Source organism: Vanacampus margaritifer, chromosome 10 (genome assembly GCF_051991255.1).
Source record: "Vanacampus margaritifer isolate UIUO_Vmar chromosome 10, RoL_Vmar_1.0, whole genome shotgun sequence".
NCBI lineage: Eukaryota > Metazoa > Chordata > Actinopteri > Syngnathiformes > Syngnathidae > Vanacampus > Vanacampus margaritifer.
The window spans coordinates 22,830,001-22,843,169 of record NC_135441.1 but is presented as its reverse complement, the minus strand read 5'-3'; the positions used below and the strand labels follow the sequence as shown (position 1 = coordinate 22,843,169).

Genomic DNA, 13,169 nt, shown 5'->3' with positions numbered 1-13,169 from the left:
CATAAAGAAAACATTTATAGAGTCCAGGCTGTCACGAATCTGCGGCACATGACCTTGGAGGACATAAATAATATAATATGTGGTAACGAATCATGCTGGTATTTGTTCATTTGATTCACAGTTCCCAGAAGTCTGATTTTTTTTTTCTTCGGTTAAAAATCCACAAAAGAATAACAGCGCACTATTTCATGTACGCGCCATCTATCAGAAACTAATGCTAATCTATGCTAGTGCTACAAGATCTTCGCCCCGGCCTAGTTGCCAAGTCATCGGTGCTATTTTGTAAATTAGGCACATTGTTATATAACAATGCAGAAAAATTTATATTTTCAAAACCAAAGGATTTACTTGTTGTGTACAATCAAAATTCAATTTTCTATAATGTCCGTGTAACCTTTGAAAATATTTTCTTATTCCCTTTCATGAGCTGAATGTATAAACTCAGTCTTGTGTGGACTTGCTTGTCTTTAAATTAGGGATAGACCGATATGTTTTTTTTACAGAGCTGATATGATACCGATTATTAGCAGTCAAGGATGCTGATAACTGATATTTGGAGCCGATATTCATTTTCAGGGAAAATATTGGCATCAAAATGAAAACAAAAACAAATTCCAACTTTTTTTTATTTTTTTTTTAGGCGAGAGCATACAGAAGGCCTGAAGTGGTTGCTTAAAGCAATGGTAGTTATTACAAAAAATGGCTAGCAGGTAGCAGCAGAGTATAAGAGATCAACCAGGGCCATTTTGCAAAAAGGCTCTTTCCCCCACTGTTTTAAACAGATTTGTGAATAATAATGAAACTTAGCTACATTCTAATGCTAATTGCTGCAAAACGGAAACAGATACAAGCATACTTTTTTTTCTTGATGAAAGAAGAGACTCTAATATTTATTTTGGTAGGTTGCATGTTTTTATAGCAATAGAACACAATATTCTGTGGGCCTTGCAAAATCTGTCATAATCCTCCTGAATGAGTCAATTAGAAATTCGGAGTAAAAACAAACCCTCTTCAATTTTTTTTGTCATGGGATAGGCCAATTCTCCCGTACACTGTAAAAATAACTCAATTTTCCTCTCTTCCAAGTGTAAATTTTACTCTGTTTAGAGTGGGACCAAATTGACTTTTTTAAAGAGTAAAATGTACTCTACAAAATTGACTGTGTGTAAAACAAAAACCAAACCCCTTCAAAACCAAATGTTTCTCAGTGCAAACATAGCCAAGTGGTCCTGAACAGCTGCGCTCACCAGCCGCACCATCCGCATGTCTAAAAGCCAGAAGCGAGGCAGAGTGTCCGTGACAGCAGCAGAGTGGCTCTGTCTCTCTGCTGTCACCCTCCAGTGAAGCAGCTTCTCTCCTGACAGTCCAACACCGCAGAGTGAAACTCATTCTCCACGCAACGCTGCCCTCCCAAATGCCTCCAGCTCTCCTCTCCGCCGCCACCCGCAAGACCCTCCTCACATTGCGCCAGTAAAGTGGTCTTCTCCTTCCAAACGTCTTCCCATATTCTATACAGGTGAGTATCATGGAAAATCACTTTTACTTCAGTAGTTCAATTCAAAAGCAAAGCTCATAATCTAGTTACTACACAACGGGTTCTATTCTCGTGGCCAGCGCAAGTTTGGCACAAAGCGCATCGTAAATCTGCGCTGAGGCGGGTTTGACCAGGTGTTGGTAATTTCGCGCAAGCCAGTGTGGCAACAAAAAATGTAAGCGAGTACCCTCGATCAATACAGAATGTGCTGCTAGTGATGTAAATGTCAGCTGACCTAATTTGGAAGACAATTTAGCGCACTAGTTTAAACTATTAAAACGTGCTACTATGATTATCTTACTCATAACATCCAATTACTGTATAGCATTTCTGCACACTAATAGGTAGGGCTGGGTATCGATTCAAATTTCCTCAATCCATTCACAAGAGTTCAGTTCGATTCGATTTCGATTTTTTTCTGTTTCGATTGGTGGACAATTACTGTGAAAAGAAAAAGAATGAAGATGACCACCAGAAAAAAAACATGTATCTATTTCGACGTCTGTGGTTGGCCACGATATTAACACTGAAGGACATTGTCTACTCATTTTTTTACTCGTTTATCTCTCTTGTCATTTTATTGGCCAACATTAATGCAGCTATCCGGATGCTTTGCTCGCATTTATCGACAGATCCCGGCGATTACGCTTCGTCTTAAAGCGATTCATCACAGAGTAGTAGAGTGGTGGGTCCGCTATGGAGGACCAAAAACGGCCAAAATTCAAAATAAATAAATGACTAAATAAATGACTAAAAGTGAAAATAAAAACGGGTATAAAAATATAACTCGAAATTTTAAAAAAATATATATATAAATGAAAAAAAAAAAAAATATATATATATATATACACACACACACATACATAGTATATATGCATAAATAAATACATTTGTATTTAATTTTTGAGTGTTTTATATATCCGTTTTTATTTTCACTTTTAGTCACTTATTTATTTATTTTATATCATTTATTTAGTCATTTATCTATTTTGGATTTTGGCAGTTTTGATCCATACTGCCAGGACGAAATGTTATTCAAATGAGGGGGCGGTCCTAAGCGTGTCTTGGGTTGGACGCCGCCGCCGCAAACTACCTTTCATTGGTCGAGTGAGCGACTCGGCGAACAAGGAAGTCTCGCGGGCTTGCATTGCAACTCAAGTCACAAGTTGCTTAATACTTGAGCGAGCAAAGTGGTTTACGGAGGCACATTTGAAAAACAAAGTTATTTCAATTTCCATTTTGTTCCCTCTCTGTGTGGCCCAGTACGAACTGTCTGATGGACTGGTACCATTCTACTGCCCGGTGGTTTGGAACCGCTGGTTTAGTACGCTGGTGCATGATGTTTTGTGTTCGTCAGAGGAATGCTCGCCTGAAATCCTGACCACAGTGAGAGGCGGATTTGTCTAACTACATGGAGCGGCATTTTCACCCTCTTTCTCTTCTTATCTTCCTCTGCCACCACAAACTTATCTGCTCCTGGTATGCTTTAGCGGCTATGTGAAGAATACCAAGTGGCTTCTCCATTCACATGTGTAATCATCGGGCGTGCTCGGCTGTCAGGCTGCTGTTGCCGCATGTCTGCCTCGACCCGAGTGAGGCGTAAGCAGTGTTTCCCATCCTTTATTGAGCCGAGGCACCCGTTCCACATAACAAAAATCTTACGGCAACACCAGTTGCTATACTCATAAATTGACTAACTCGGTGTAAAATCCGGGCCTGTTTAATTGCACACTGCAACTAACTATCTTAACTCATTTTCTTCTAAAAGCGTATAAATACGTTCTATTTTAAATATTACTGTGCTCCCAAAGACGTGTTTATACGTTTTTTAAATTTTGTTTTTATGGTACAGCATACAAAAGGCTTTGATGCAGCCTCTGAACTGAAAAGAATGGTTGACGCAATGGTAGTTATTACAAAAACGACCAGCAGGTGGCAGCAAAGTATCTCTTTGACTGCCAGACGTTTTCAGAAAAGGAATGCCGTGGGTGCCAACCGATTTAAGCATTTTTGACTGATCTTTCAAGGTCCACAGAGAAGTATGTGTTTGGACTATGGAAACACACATACTACCAAATAAAAGATTGGACTCTCATCTTTCATCAGAAAAAAAAGTTTGTTTCTACCTTATTCCGTTTTTCAGTAATCAACAATAGAAAATGGTTAGTTTCACCTCTGTTTTGAAAAAAAAAAAAAAAAACGTCTTTTAACGTCTTTGGCACTCCATAGGATTTTACTAAACGTTATTTAACGTTTTTGGCAGTCAAAGAGGTATAAGAGATCAACCAGGGCCATGTAGCAAAAAGCTTTTCCCCCAGTGTTTTAAACAGATTTGTAAATTATTAAACTTAGCTATACTCTAATGCTAATTGCTGCAAAATGGAAACAGATAGAATATACTTTCTTTTCCTTATGAAAGAAGAGACTCTAATCTTTTATTTGGTAGGTTCCATGTTTTGATAGCAAAAGAGCACAATATTCTGTGGGCCTTGCAAAATCAGTCAAAATCCAGTAAAACAGACGGGAGCAAAGGTGGTTGCTTCAGTGAAAATGGCTGTTAATAATGAATTTTGTTGATTAATTGATGAATCAAAAACAACGTGTTTTAAATTCCACCCCTTATTTCAAATATTTGATCATTAATTGATTATAATCGATCAATTAATCATTTCAATTAATTGTACCTGTAATATGTGTGTATAGCACTTTTAACATTTGGAAAACAGTGTTTATTAAAAACCTCTAATGGCCATTTTGTTTCTGAAGGCACATATAGAACAAACAACTAAATAAACAACAACCACATAAACAAACAAATAACCATTCACACGATGGACAATTTAGAGTCACCAGTTATTCTGTTTTGGGAGGACAAAAGTACAGAAAATAAACGGATAATATTTTGTTGTCTGCGGAGATTTGCCTTACATTACAGGCTCTGTAACGGAAAACATCCCACTATATAAAACGAATATGTAAAAAATTGCTTATTGAAGTTTTAGACGTGTACAATTGTAAAATATAACTTATAAAAACATACACGCCCATTCATGTTTTTATGGGTGATAAGTGCAGTGTAGATAAATGTCTATGCTATATCCATATAACAATAAATAAACAAGCATGTTTATCATAGTTTTTTTTTTTTCCATTTATGCTTGTACAAGGCAATAAAGCGGAACGCTGTATTTCTTTAATAAAGAGTATTCACATTCTGTCTTTGGTCGGATATTTCCAGGAGGCGTGCGCCTCTCTGTAGTATAATATATTGTCTGCCGAATAGGAAATGAATATATGCATGGCTGCTCGTCCAGCTTGAATCCATTCAGTGCTCCTTGGGTGAAGGAGAGAGGCGAGCAAGTTGCATCCTGCTGCTCTGTGCAGATTTAAAAGCGCTTGAGCTGCATTGAAGCACAAAACACCGTTCTTGTTTGCGTTTCTTATTGTTGTACGCAACGTTGAAATTCGCTTACAAGCATTAGCCACGGGCTTTTATACCTGAAAAAAAAAAGGGATCCTTGGTATCTTACAATTTGTTCACTCCTTTGAAAGCATCATCATCCTTTGTGGTATTGATTTATTTGGATTTTTGTTTAATGGCTCAATGCTCTTGGCTATGCTGAATCGCACGACCGGTCCGGAATGAGAAAGGCTTGGAAAACAGGTCATTTATGTTTAAAAAAAGTAAAAGGCACATCAGAGCCCATTCATTCTCCAATATTTCACACAGCCATGTTCACTGAAGCAACCCCCTTCGCTCCCGGCTGTTTTACTTGATTTTGACTGATTTTGCAAGGCCTACGGACTATTGCGTTCTATTGCTATAAAAACATGGAACCTAACAAAAGAAAGATTAGAGTCTCTTCTTTCATAAAAGCTTGGAAAACAGGTCATTTATTGGTTTTAAAAAAGTGAAAGGCACATCAGAGCCATTCATTCTCCAATATTTCACACAGGACGCCTGTTACATCGTGTGCACCTGCGGAGCGACACATCTTCTTTTTTTTTTGCGAGTGGTGACAAAAGCGAAATTCGGTGACTTGTTATGATGAATCTGAGTGCAACTGGGCATTCTTGTCCCAGTTAATGGGCCACAATCGATAACGTGAGCAGCTTATCGGCGACCGCGGTGTGATAACCCCGCTATGAGGGGCCTTGGAAAACACATGCTAATCAATACCATTGCAGGCATAATCAAAAAGATTCTCGGAGACATGCGATACTGAACACTTTGCCAATTGATTTGAACGGATCGATGAATAAAACTGTCTCAAAGTGTACAAAAGCGATGTAACTGTGGGGAATGTTTGCAACGGTGAAAACAGGAATAGAAATGAATTTCCGGCAGAATTTTGGGGCAAATGTTGGTGATGATCTTTAACTCTTTGACTGCCAGATGTGTCGCCAGTGCCAGCCGATTTAAGCATTTTGACTGATCTTTCAAGGTCCACAGAAAATGTTGTGTTTGGACTATGGAAACACACATACTACCAAATGAAAGATTGGACTGTCATCTTTCATCAGAAAAAAAAGTTTGTTTCTACCTTATTCCGGTCTTCAGTAATCAACAATAGAAAATGGTTAGTTTCACCGAAATGCTCTGTTTTGAAACAAAAAGCGGAGAAAAAGAGCTTGGCTATATTCTAATGCTAATTCCTGCAAAACGTTAACAGATACAAATATATATATATATATATATATTTTTTTTTTTTTTTTACCTGAAGAAAGAAGAGACTCTAATCTTTCTTTTGGTAGGTTCATGTCCTTGATATTTAAGAAGGAATATATGTATAATGTATAATCATTTATTTGATTGAATCGGGGAAAAAAATCAAATCAAATTTTTTTTTGCAAATCAAAATCGGATCAATTCAGGAAATTAGTATCGATATTCAGCCCTACTGTTAACTCCTGTAATTTTTACACTTTACAATCAAGAATGTTAAAAACGTTTTTCTTTTTAAAAACAAACAAACAATGGTGTTCAGTGAGGTTTACAATCGCAACCCTGGCACCTAATTGACTATTTCTGGAAAAAAAATCCAAACAAATCAGAACCTGGAACTGTGTTCGACATCACTCGGGGTCCTCAGTTTAAGAATGAAAGACTTCCCCTCTTGGATGGCGGCGTGACTGGAATTTGTATACACGTCCGAACGCTTCGGTCTGTCTAACGCTACTTGCGTGCCGTTTGTAACTGCAAAACTGTCGGGAGCGCCCCCTGTAATATCAATTATGACAAGTTTCCCCCGTGTTTTTCTTTTTTCTCCTGCACTTAAGCTCAGTCACGTGTTAACGTTGCGTTCCAAAACAAGATCTCCATAGAGACAATAAACCTTGTTTTGCTCCCAGCAACAATATCTTATTGATGTGTTTAGCAGCTTTAAAATGAGATTGCTTGTACTGTAGATCACACAAGTGGTTTGTCGACATGAATCCGTCCAGTCATTTTCTATTCCTCGTTAGGCTCGGATAATATTAATGCTTTGTTGACAATTCAATCACCTGCGGCAGAATATTATATCACCATTATGAAACATATTGTAATTAATAGTGTATAATACGAGTGAGGCTAATGTACTATGAGTTAGTTCTTTATGAGCTTTTCCACTATCTTTTTTTCCCTGCTGTGCTTTTAAGATGAAAAGACAAACAGCCGACACGCAAAAGGTCTTGAAAGACAGATTATGAGCTACTAAACCACTTGCGGTGATAAAATTAAGGTGTAGCCGAGCTGCCCCAATATACTTCCAGTGTTCCAATAAAAACATTATCCGAGCTGACGGGGGGCATCGTGGTGTGCAGCTAAACGGCGTAAAACTGAATTTAACCAGTCAGCAAAAAATACTGCAGCTTCTTGTTAAGCTGCATCAAAGAACCGATTCATCTTCAAGCTCATCTCACACGTGCTGATTGTAAATCATCAGCTAATAATTAATTTAGTTCAAGCTATGGTGTAAAATGCTTCTCAGTAGACTGGAAACCTCCGCCAAGGCAAAGCAATCCAAATTTGGATCAGTACCAAATTGTACATCTTCTTACCTTCATGCCACTTTAAGACAGATTATTTTTTTTCATTCAGGCATTATTTACTGAAAAATTATGCGAAAGGTAAAAAGTCCAAGATTTCAATATAAATTGCACCTTAACTTATTCACTCCCAGCCATTTTCACTGAAGCAACCCCCTTCGCTCCCGGATGTTTTACTGGATTTTGACGGATTTTGCAAGGCCCACAGAATATTGTGTTCTATTGCTATAAAACATGGAACCTGACAAAAAAAAGTCTACTTTTTTCATCAGAAAAACGTTTGTTTCTGTTTCCGTTCTGCAGCAATTAGCATTAGAATATAGCTAAGAATATATATTATATTCACATTCCTGTCAAAAAGAGCTTGTTGCAACATGGCCCTGGCTGATCTCTTATACTCTGCTGCCACCCGCTGGCCGCTTTTCATAATAACTACCATTGCCTTAAGCTGTCAGAAGCTGCATCAAAGCTGTATGCTCTTGCATAAAAAAAAGTAGAAAAATAAAAACGTGTAAATACATTTTTGGGATTGAAGGACAAATTATTTAAAAAACGTGTTTACACATTTTTGGGTTTGAATGAGTTAAGCTCCTAAAGCTCATTGAGCCATTTGCAGAAGTAAAAAGTTAATATTTTGTCTAGAATTAATTTGATAACTTCATTTTCATGTACAATTAATACCTTTTGAAAATGAATTTTTCCACTTGCTGTTGACTGAAGATGACATCACCTGTGCTGAGGAAGTAGGTAACAACCAATCATTGCCTCACCTGTTTTGGGAGTTTGGTCAGAAAACGGAATCATGATTGGTCGTTATCTACTTCCTCAGCACAGGTGATGTCATCTTCAGTGGTCAGCAAGTGGAAAGATTTAAGCCATTTGCTACCAAAAACGTATAAATACGTTCTATCTTAAATATTACCCAAAGACATATTTATATATATTTTTGAAAATGAAGCCTTTTTATGCAGCCTCCGAACTGAAGAGAACGGTTGAAGCAATAGTAGTTATTACCAAAACGGCCAGCAGGTGGCAGCAGAGTATACGAGATCAACCGGGGCCATGTGGCAACAACCTCTTTTTGCCAGTGTTTTCACCAGGAATGTGAAAATTGATGAAACTTAGCTATATTCTAATGATAATTGCTGCAAAACAGAAACAGATATAAATATACTTTTTTTTCCTGATTAAAGAACGGACTCTAATCTTTCATTTGGTGGATTCCATATTTTTATAGCAATAGAAGACAATATTCTGTCAAAATTAAGTAAAACAGCCCGGAGCGAAGGGGGTTGCTTCAGTGAAAATGGCTGCGACTGAATTAGGAAACAGTATCAATTGTACATGAAAAATAATGAAGTTATCAAATGAATTACGGACAAAATGTTAACTTTTTTGCTGTTGAAAATGGCTCAATGACTACATAATTTTACATAATATTTTATTTTTGTGCTAAAAATGAGTGTTAATAATGGGATTTTACACTAAATCATAATGATTGCTTATCCAGTTTGCTTATTTTATGTTACTGATGTAAATATACTCGATATATATAATATATTCTCGGAATATCCTTTTGTGGATAAAAATCAGTACACTGTCCACTTCAAATCCTCATTTTGCTTATTGATTTTTTTTGACAGTGAGAGGAAGTCCAAATGCAGTTTGTATGTGTGGCCAATAAGTGTGGAGGCAAACGGATGCTGGGCACTAATGTGTTAGATCAGGCTCCTCTCGGCTCATTACAGTCTAGCGCATAACACGCACACACAGAGGAAAACGAGCCAGTCAGAACATTTTTCTTGTTTGGTCCAGAGACAAAAAAAGGTTTTGGGGTGGGGGGGGGGTGGAATGGAGCAGATTTTCCAATTTTCCCATTTCAAGAAACTTGTCTGTGTTTTCACAGTCAATCGTCTGACACCGTGACCTTCACTCTTAAAGGCTGATTAAGATGGCAGCCGAGTGCCGCGTTTCAGCACCCGGACGTTTTACTTGACCAGGCTGGAGCCAGAACCAAGAGGAGAGACTGGAACGGCAGTTGGGCACCCAGACGTGACATTTACAATTTAAAGACGAGAGTTGCATGTACTTAATTAAGAACTCGCAAGGGCACGTCAGCTACTCTCCCCGTCACCGCTTCCAAGGAAAGCTTATTTCATGCTCCAAAAAGCATTTGTGTCTCAAAGAGACCGACGCACACCAGCGGGCGGGCAGCTATGTGTGTTTGTCTGCGCTACAAAACAAAGAGTGTCAGACAAAGATTTACAGAATAATTAATCCAAGACAAAAAGTCTTCAAGCCTGCGGAAGCGAACGCGAACATGTGTTCAAAGTGTAGCGGCACACCGTGTTGCTGTTGCAATTAGAGCTATCAAAATTATTTGACAACTATTTTAAATAATTTGCTGCCAAATACGTTGTAGTTTTAATGTTGTTGTTGTCCCAAAAACGTATTAATACATTATTTTTTTTTTTTTTTATGGTAGAGCATACAGAAGGCTTTGATGCAGCCTCTGACCTGAAGGGGATGGTCAAAGCAATGGTAGTAATTCCAAAAATGGTCAGCAGGTGGCAGCAGAGTATAAGAGATCAACCAGGGCCATGTTGCAACCCCCCCCCCCCAGTGTTTTAAACAGATTTGTGAATAATGATGAAACTTATCTATATTCTAATGCTAATTGCTGCAAAACGAAAACAGATAGATATATGCTTTTTTCAAAAAGCGGCCAGCAGGTGGCAGCAGACTATAAGAGATAAGCCAGGGTCATGTTGCAACAAGCTCTTTTTCCCAGTGATTTCAACTAATGCTAATTGCTGCAAAACGGAAACAGATACAAATGTACTGATGAAAAAAGAGACTCTAATTTTTCTTTGGTAGGTTCCATGTTTTTATAGCAAAATAACACAATATTCTGTAATTGAGTTACTTTTAGAATGAAGTAACTAGTAACTGTAACTAGTTACTTTTTTTTGTAACGAGCACAACACTAGTGACAGCACATAAAATATCCACCTTTCTTTTACAAAATCAAAACAACAGCACTATTATTCATTTACGTAACTCCTTAGGACAGGTGGTCGCCATGGTAACATGTCGAGAGCGGAGCACTGGTTTGTGTGTACACTGCAGCAGCTGTGACCCTGAGGGCTCAAGGATGAGCGCTGGTTATGAGTAAGAGGTTGCACCGTGCAAACCCCGAGACAACATCTACAAGTGGCTCCACAAAAAAAGGCTCTTTGTTTGCGCTTTGTCTTTAAGCAAGTTTAACGCCAGGATTTGTCAACCGTGATTTAGGATGGCTACAGACCTTGTTTATTGTGCGTGTACCTGAGCGCTTTTGGTGATAAAAGCATGCTGTACTTGTCGGGTGAAAGTGAATTAAAGGGAAGATAGTCCAAGTGTCTTTGAGAGTTGTGTTAAAATGTGTAAAAAACTGTAGGCTTTTTGCTTTCTCAAGGAGAACAGGTGGACGCGATACAAAATGTTCACTGAAGAGAAGTTATAATCATTGTTTGCATATGATTAAAATGTGGTCGTGATGTTTTCATTATTTTTTTTAATTTAGTCATATTTGTGCAAACGGTCAGTACGACCTGACAGCCAGATGACTGATAATTTCACCAATCATATTTATTAGGGCTGGCTTTAAAAAAAAAAAATTTCCATAGAGTCTTAAAACCCTAACTTGGTCTCTTTAACTCATTCACCCACCCACCCAGCCATGTTCACTGAAGCGACCCCCTTTGCTCCCGGCTGTTATACTTGATTTTGACTGATTTTGAAAGGCCTACAGACTATTGCGTTCTATTGCTATAAAAACATGGAACCTAACAAAAGAAAGATTAGAGTCTCTTCTTTCATAAAAAAAAGTATATTTGTATCTGTTTCCGTTTTGTAGCAATTAGTATAAAAATATAGCTAAGTTTCATCATTATTCACAAATCTGTTGAAAACACTAGCAAAAAGAGCTTGTTGCAACATGGCCCTGGCTGGTCTCTTATATTCTGCTGCCACCTGCTGGCCGTTTTTTGTAATAACTACCATTTCTTTAAGCAACCTTTTCAGGTCAGAGGCTGCATCAAAGCCTTCTGTATGCCCTAGCATAAAAAAAACTTTAAAAAAAACAACAACAACGTATAAATACGTTTTTGGGACCATGGCAATATTTAAAATAGAAAGTTTTTAAACGTTTTGGGGAGCAAATGAGTTATGTTATGTTATGTTTTTTCCCCATAAATAAATGTGAAAATAGAATTGTATTTAAAGCCCTAAAATGTTTTTGTATCTTGCAATTTTCTTGAAATTTAAAAGGAATTGAAAAACATTTTCTTACTTTTACGAAAGACCTGACATTTGGCACTTTAAGACAATTCAGAATCTTTGAAATTTATATTTTACTATACATTTTAATGCAGCCTCTGAACTGCAGAGATACAGGTGAAGTAATGGTAATAATTACAAAAATGACCAGCGGGTGGCAGCAGAGTATAAGAGATCAACCATGGCCATGTTGCAACAAATTTCATTTATCCACAGTTCTAAACAGATTTGTGAATAATGATGATACTTTATTTTCCTGATGAAAGAAAATACTCCAATCTTTCTTCTGCTAGGTCCCGTGTTTTTATAGCAATAGAACACAATATTCTGTGGGCCTTGCAAAATCAGTCAAAATCCAATCAAACAGCTAGGAGTGAAGTGGGTTGCTTCAGTGAAAATGGCTGGGAGGGAATGAGTTAAAGGATGATGTAATCAAATCCACCAAAATCGCGTTGCACCACTTGTGCGACTACTTAGACCTGCTTTTATCCAGTCTGTCTTCTTTTTGTCACAAAATGTTAATAGGTAGAGCACTTACCATACAGCTGACCAAAACAATTATTATTTTTATTATTATATTTAGTTTATTTAATTGTCCTCCTGACTGACTTAAAGGCGTGAGCTTTTTCCGAATCAAATTAGATTTGAACAACAGCTGCAAAAAGGAGAGCGGAGCAGCCACATTTCATCACTCAAAGTCAATTTTTGTTTTGTTTTGTTTCCCCCCCAAATCCATTACAACTCTGCCATTAAGCATTTTCCGCGTTTCCTTTTCTGGGAGCGAAATGGATGTCAAGATGAAATTCCTAGAATTGCTAATTACTTTATTAGCGAGCCTTCTCTGTGATTAATGGCGGCGCTACGTCACCCAGTGTGACGGCGCCGCTCGACGGGAGACAGTGTTGTGACTGCAGACCAGGACCGTTTTGATGAGACTGGAAATGATCACACCTACTGAGGCGCACTTGCAATACTCATCGGCATCCTAAATTCAGATTGAGGACCGTGAATTGATTTCGATTGAGAACGGAGAGGCTTGCATTCAGAGACTGATTGCGCTGTCAGTCTTTTAGAAGAGACATTTGCACATGAAATGTTGGATACTACAGCTACATGGTAACAGAAACTGGACTGAGGTCCATTGAGGGCTGTCATCTCTATCTGAACATGAAAAAGAAAGGCATCCTCAGCGTGCCTGAGCCTGTCAGCTCAGGGGACGTGAGATAGGAAAATCCACAGTGTACGATGACTGCTGCAAGCTAATCGTCATGACGATCGTCATATT

The 13,169-nt window shown here is 38.0% G+C and overlaps 2 protein-coding genes across 7 annotated transcripts in view; one reads left to right on the top strand and one right to left on the bottom strand.

Moving 5' to 3' along the window:
* Positions 1 to 13,169, top strand: part of LOC144058763 (uncharacterized) — a 184,568-nt gene that overhangs the window by 33,065 nt on the left and 138,334 nt on the right. For 2 of the 4 annotated variants that reach the window (XM_077577268.1, XM_077577269.1), the window contains exon 3: positions 1,365 to 1,516. The exons of 1 other annotated variant lie outside the window; for it this stretch is intronic. The gene's annotated coding sequence lies outside the window, so the exon portion shown is untranslated. Of the gene's footprint in view, positions 1 to 1,208; positions 1,517 to 13,169 lie in introns of all 4 variants that reach the window. One more of the 4 variants, XM_077577271.1, reaches the window with a different exon arrangement.
* The window catches only part of frmpd3 (FERM and PDZ domain containing 3), an 89,830-nt gene that overhangs the window by 31,580 nt on the left and 45,081 nt on the right, over positions 1 to 13,169 (bottom strand). The window lies entirely within an intron of this gene.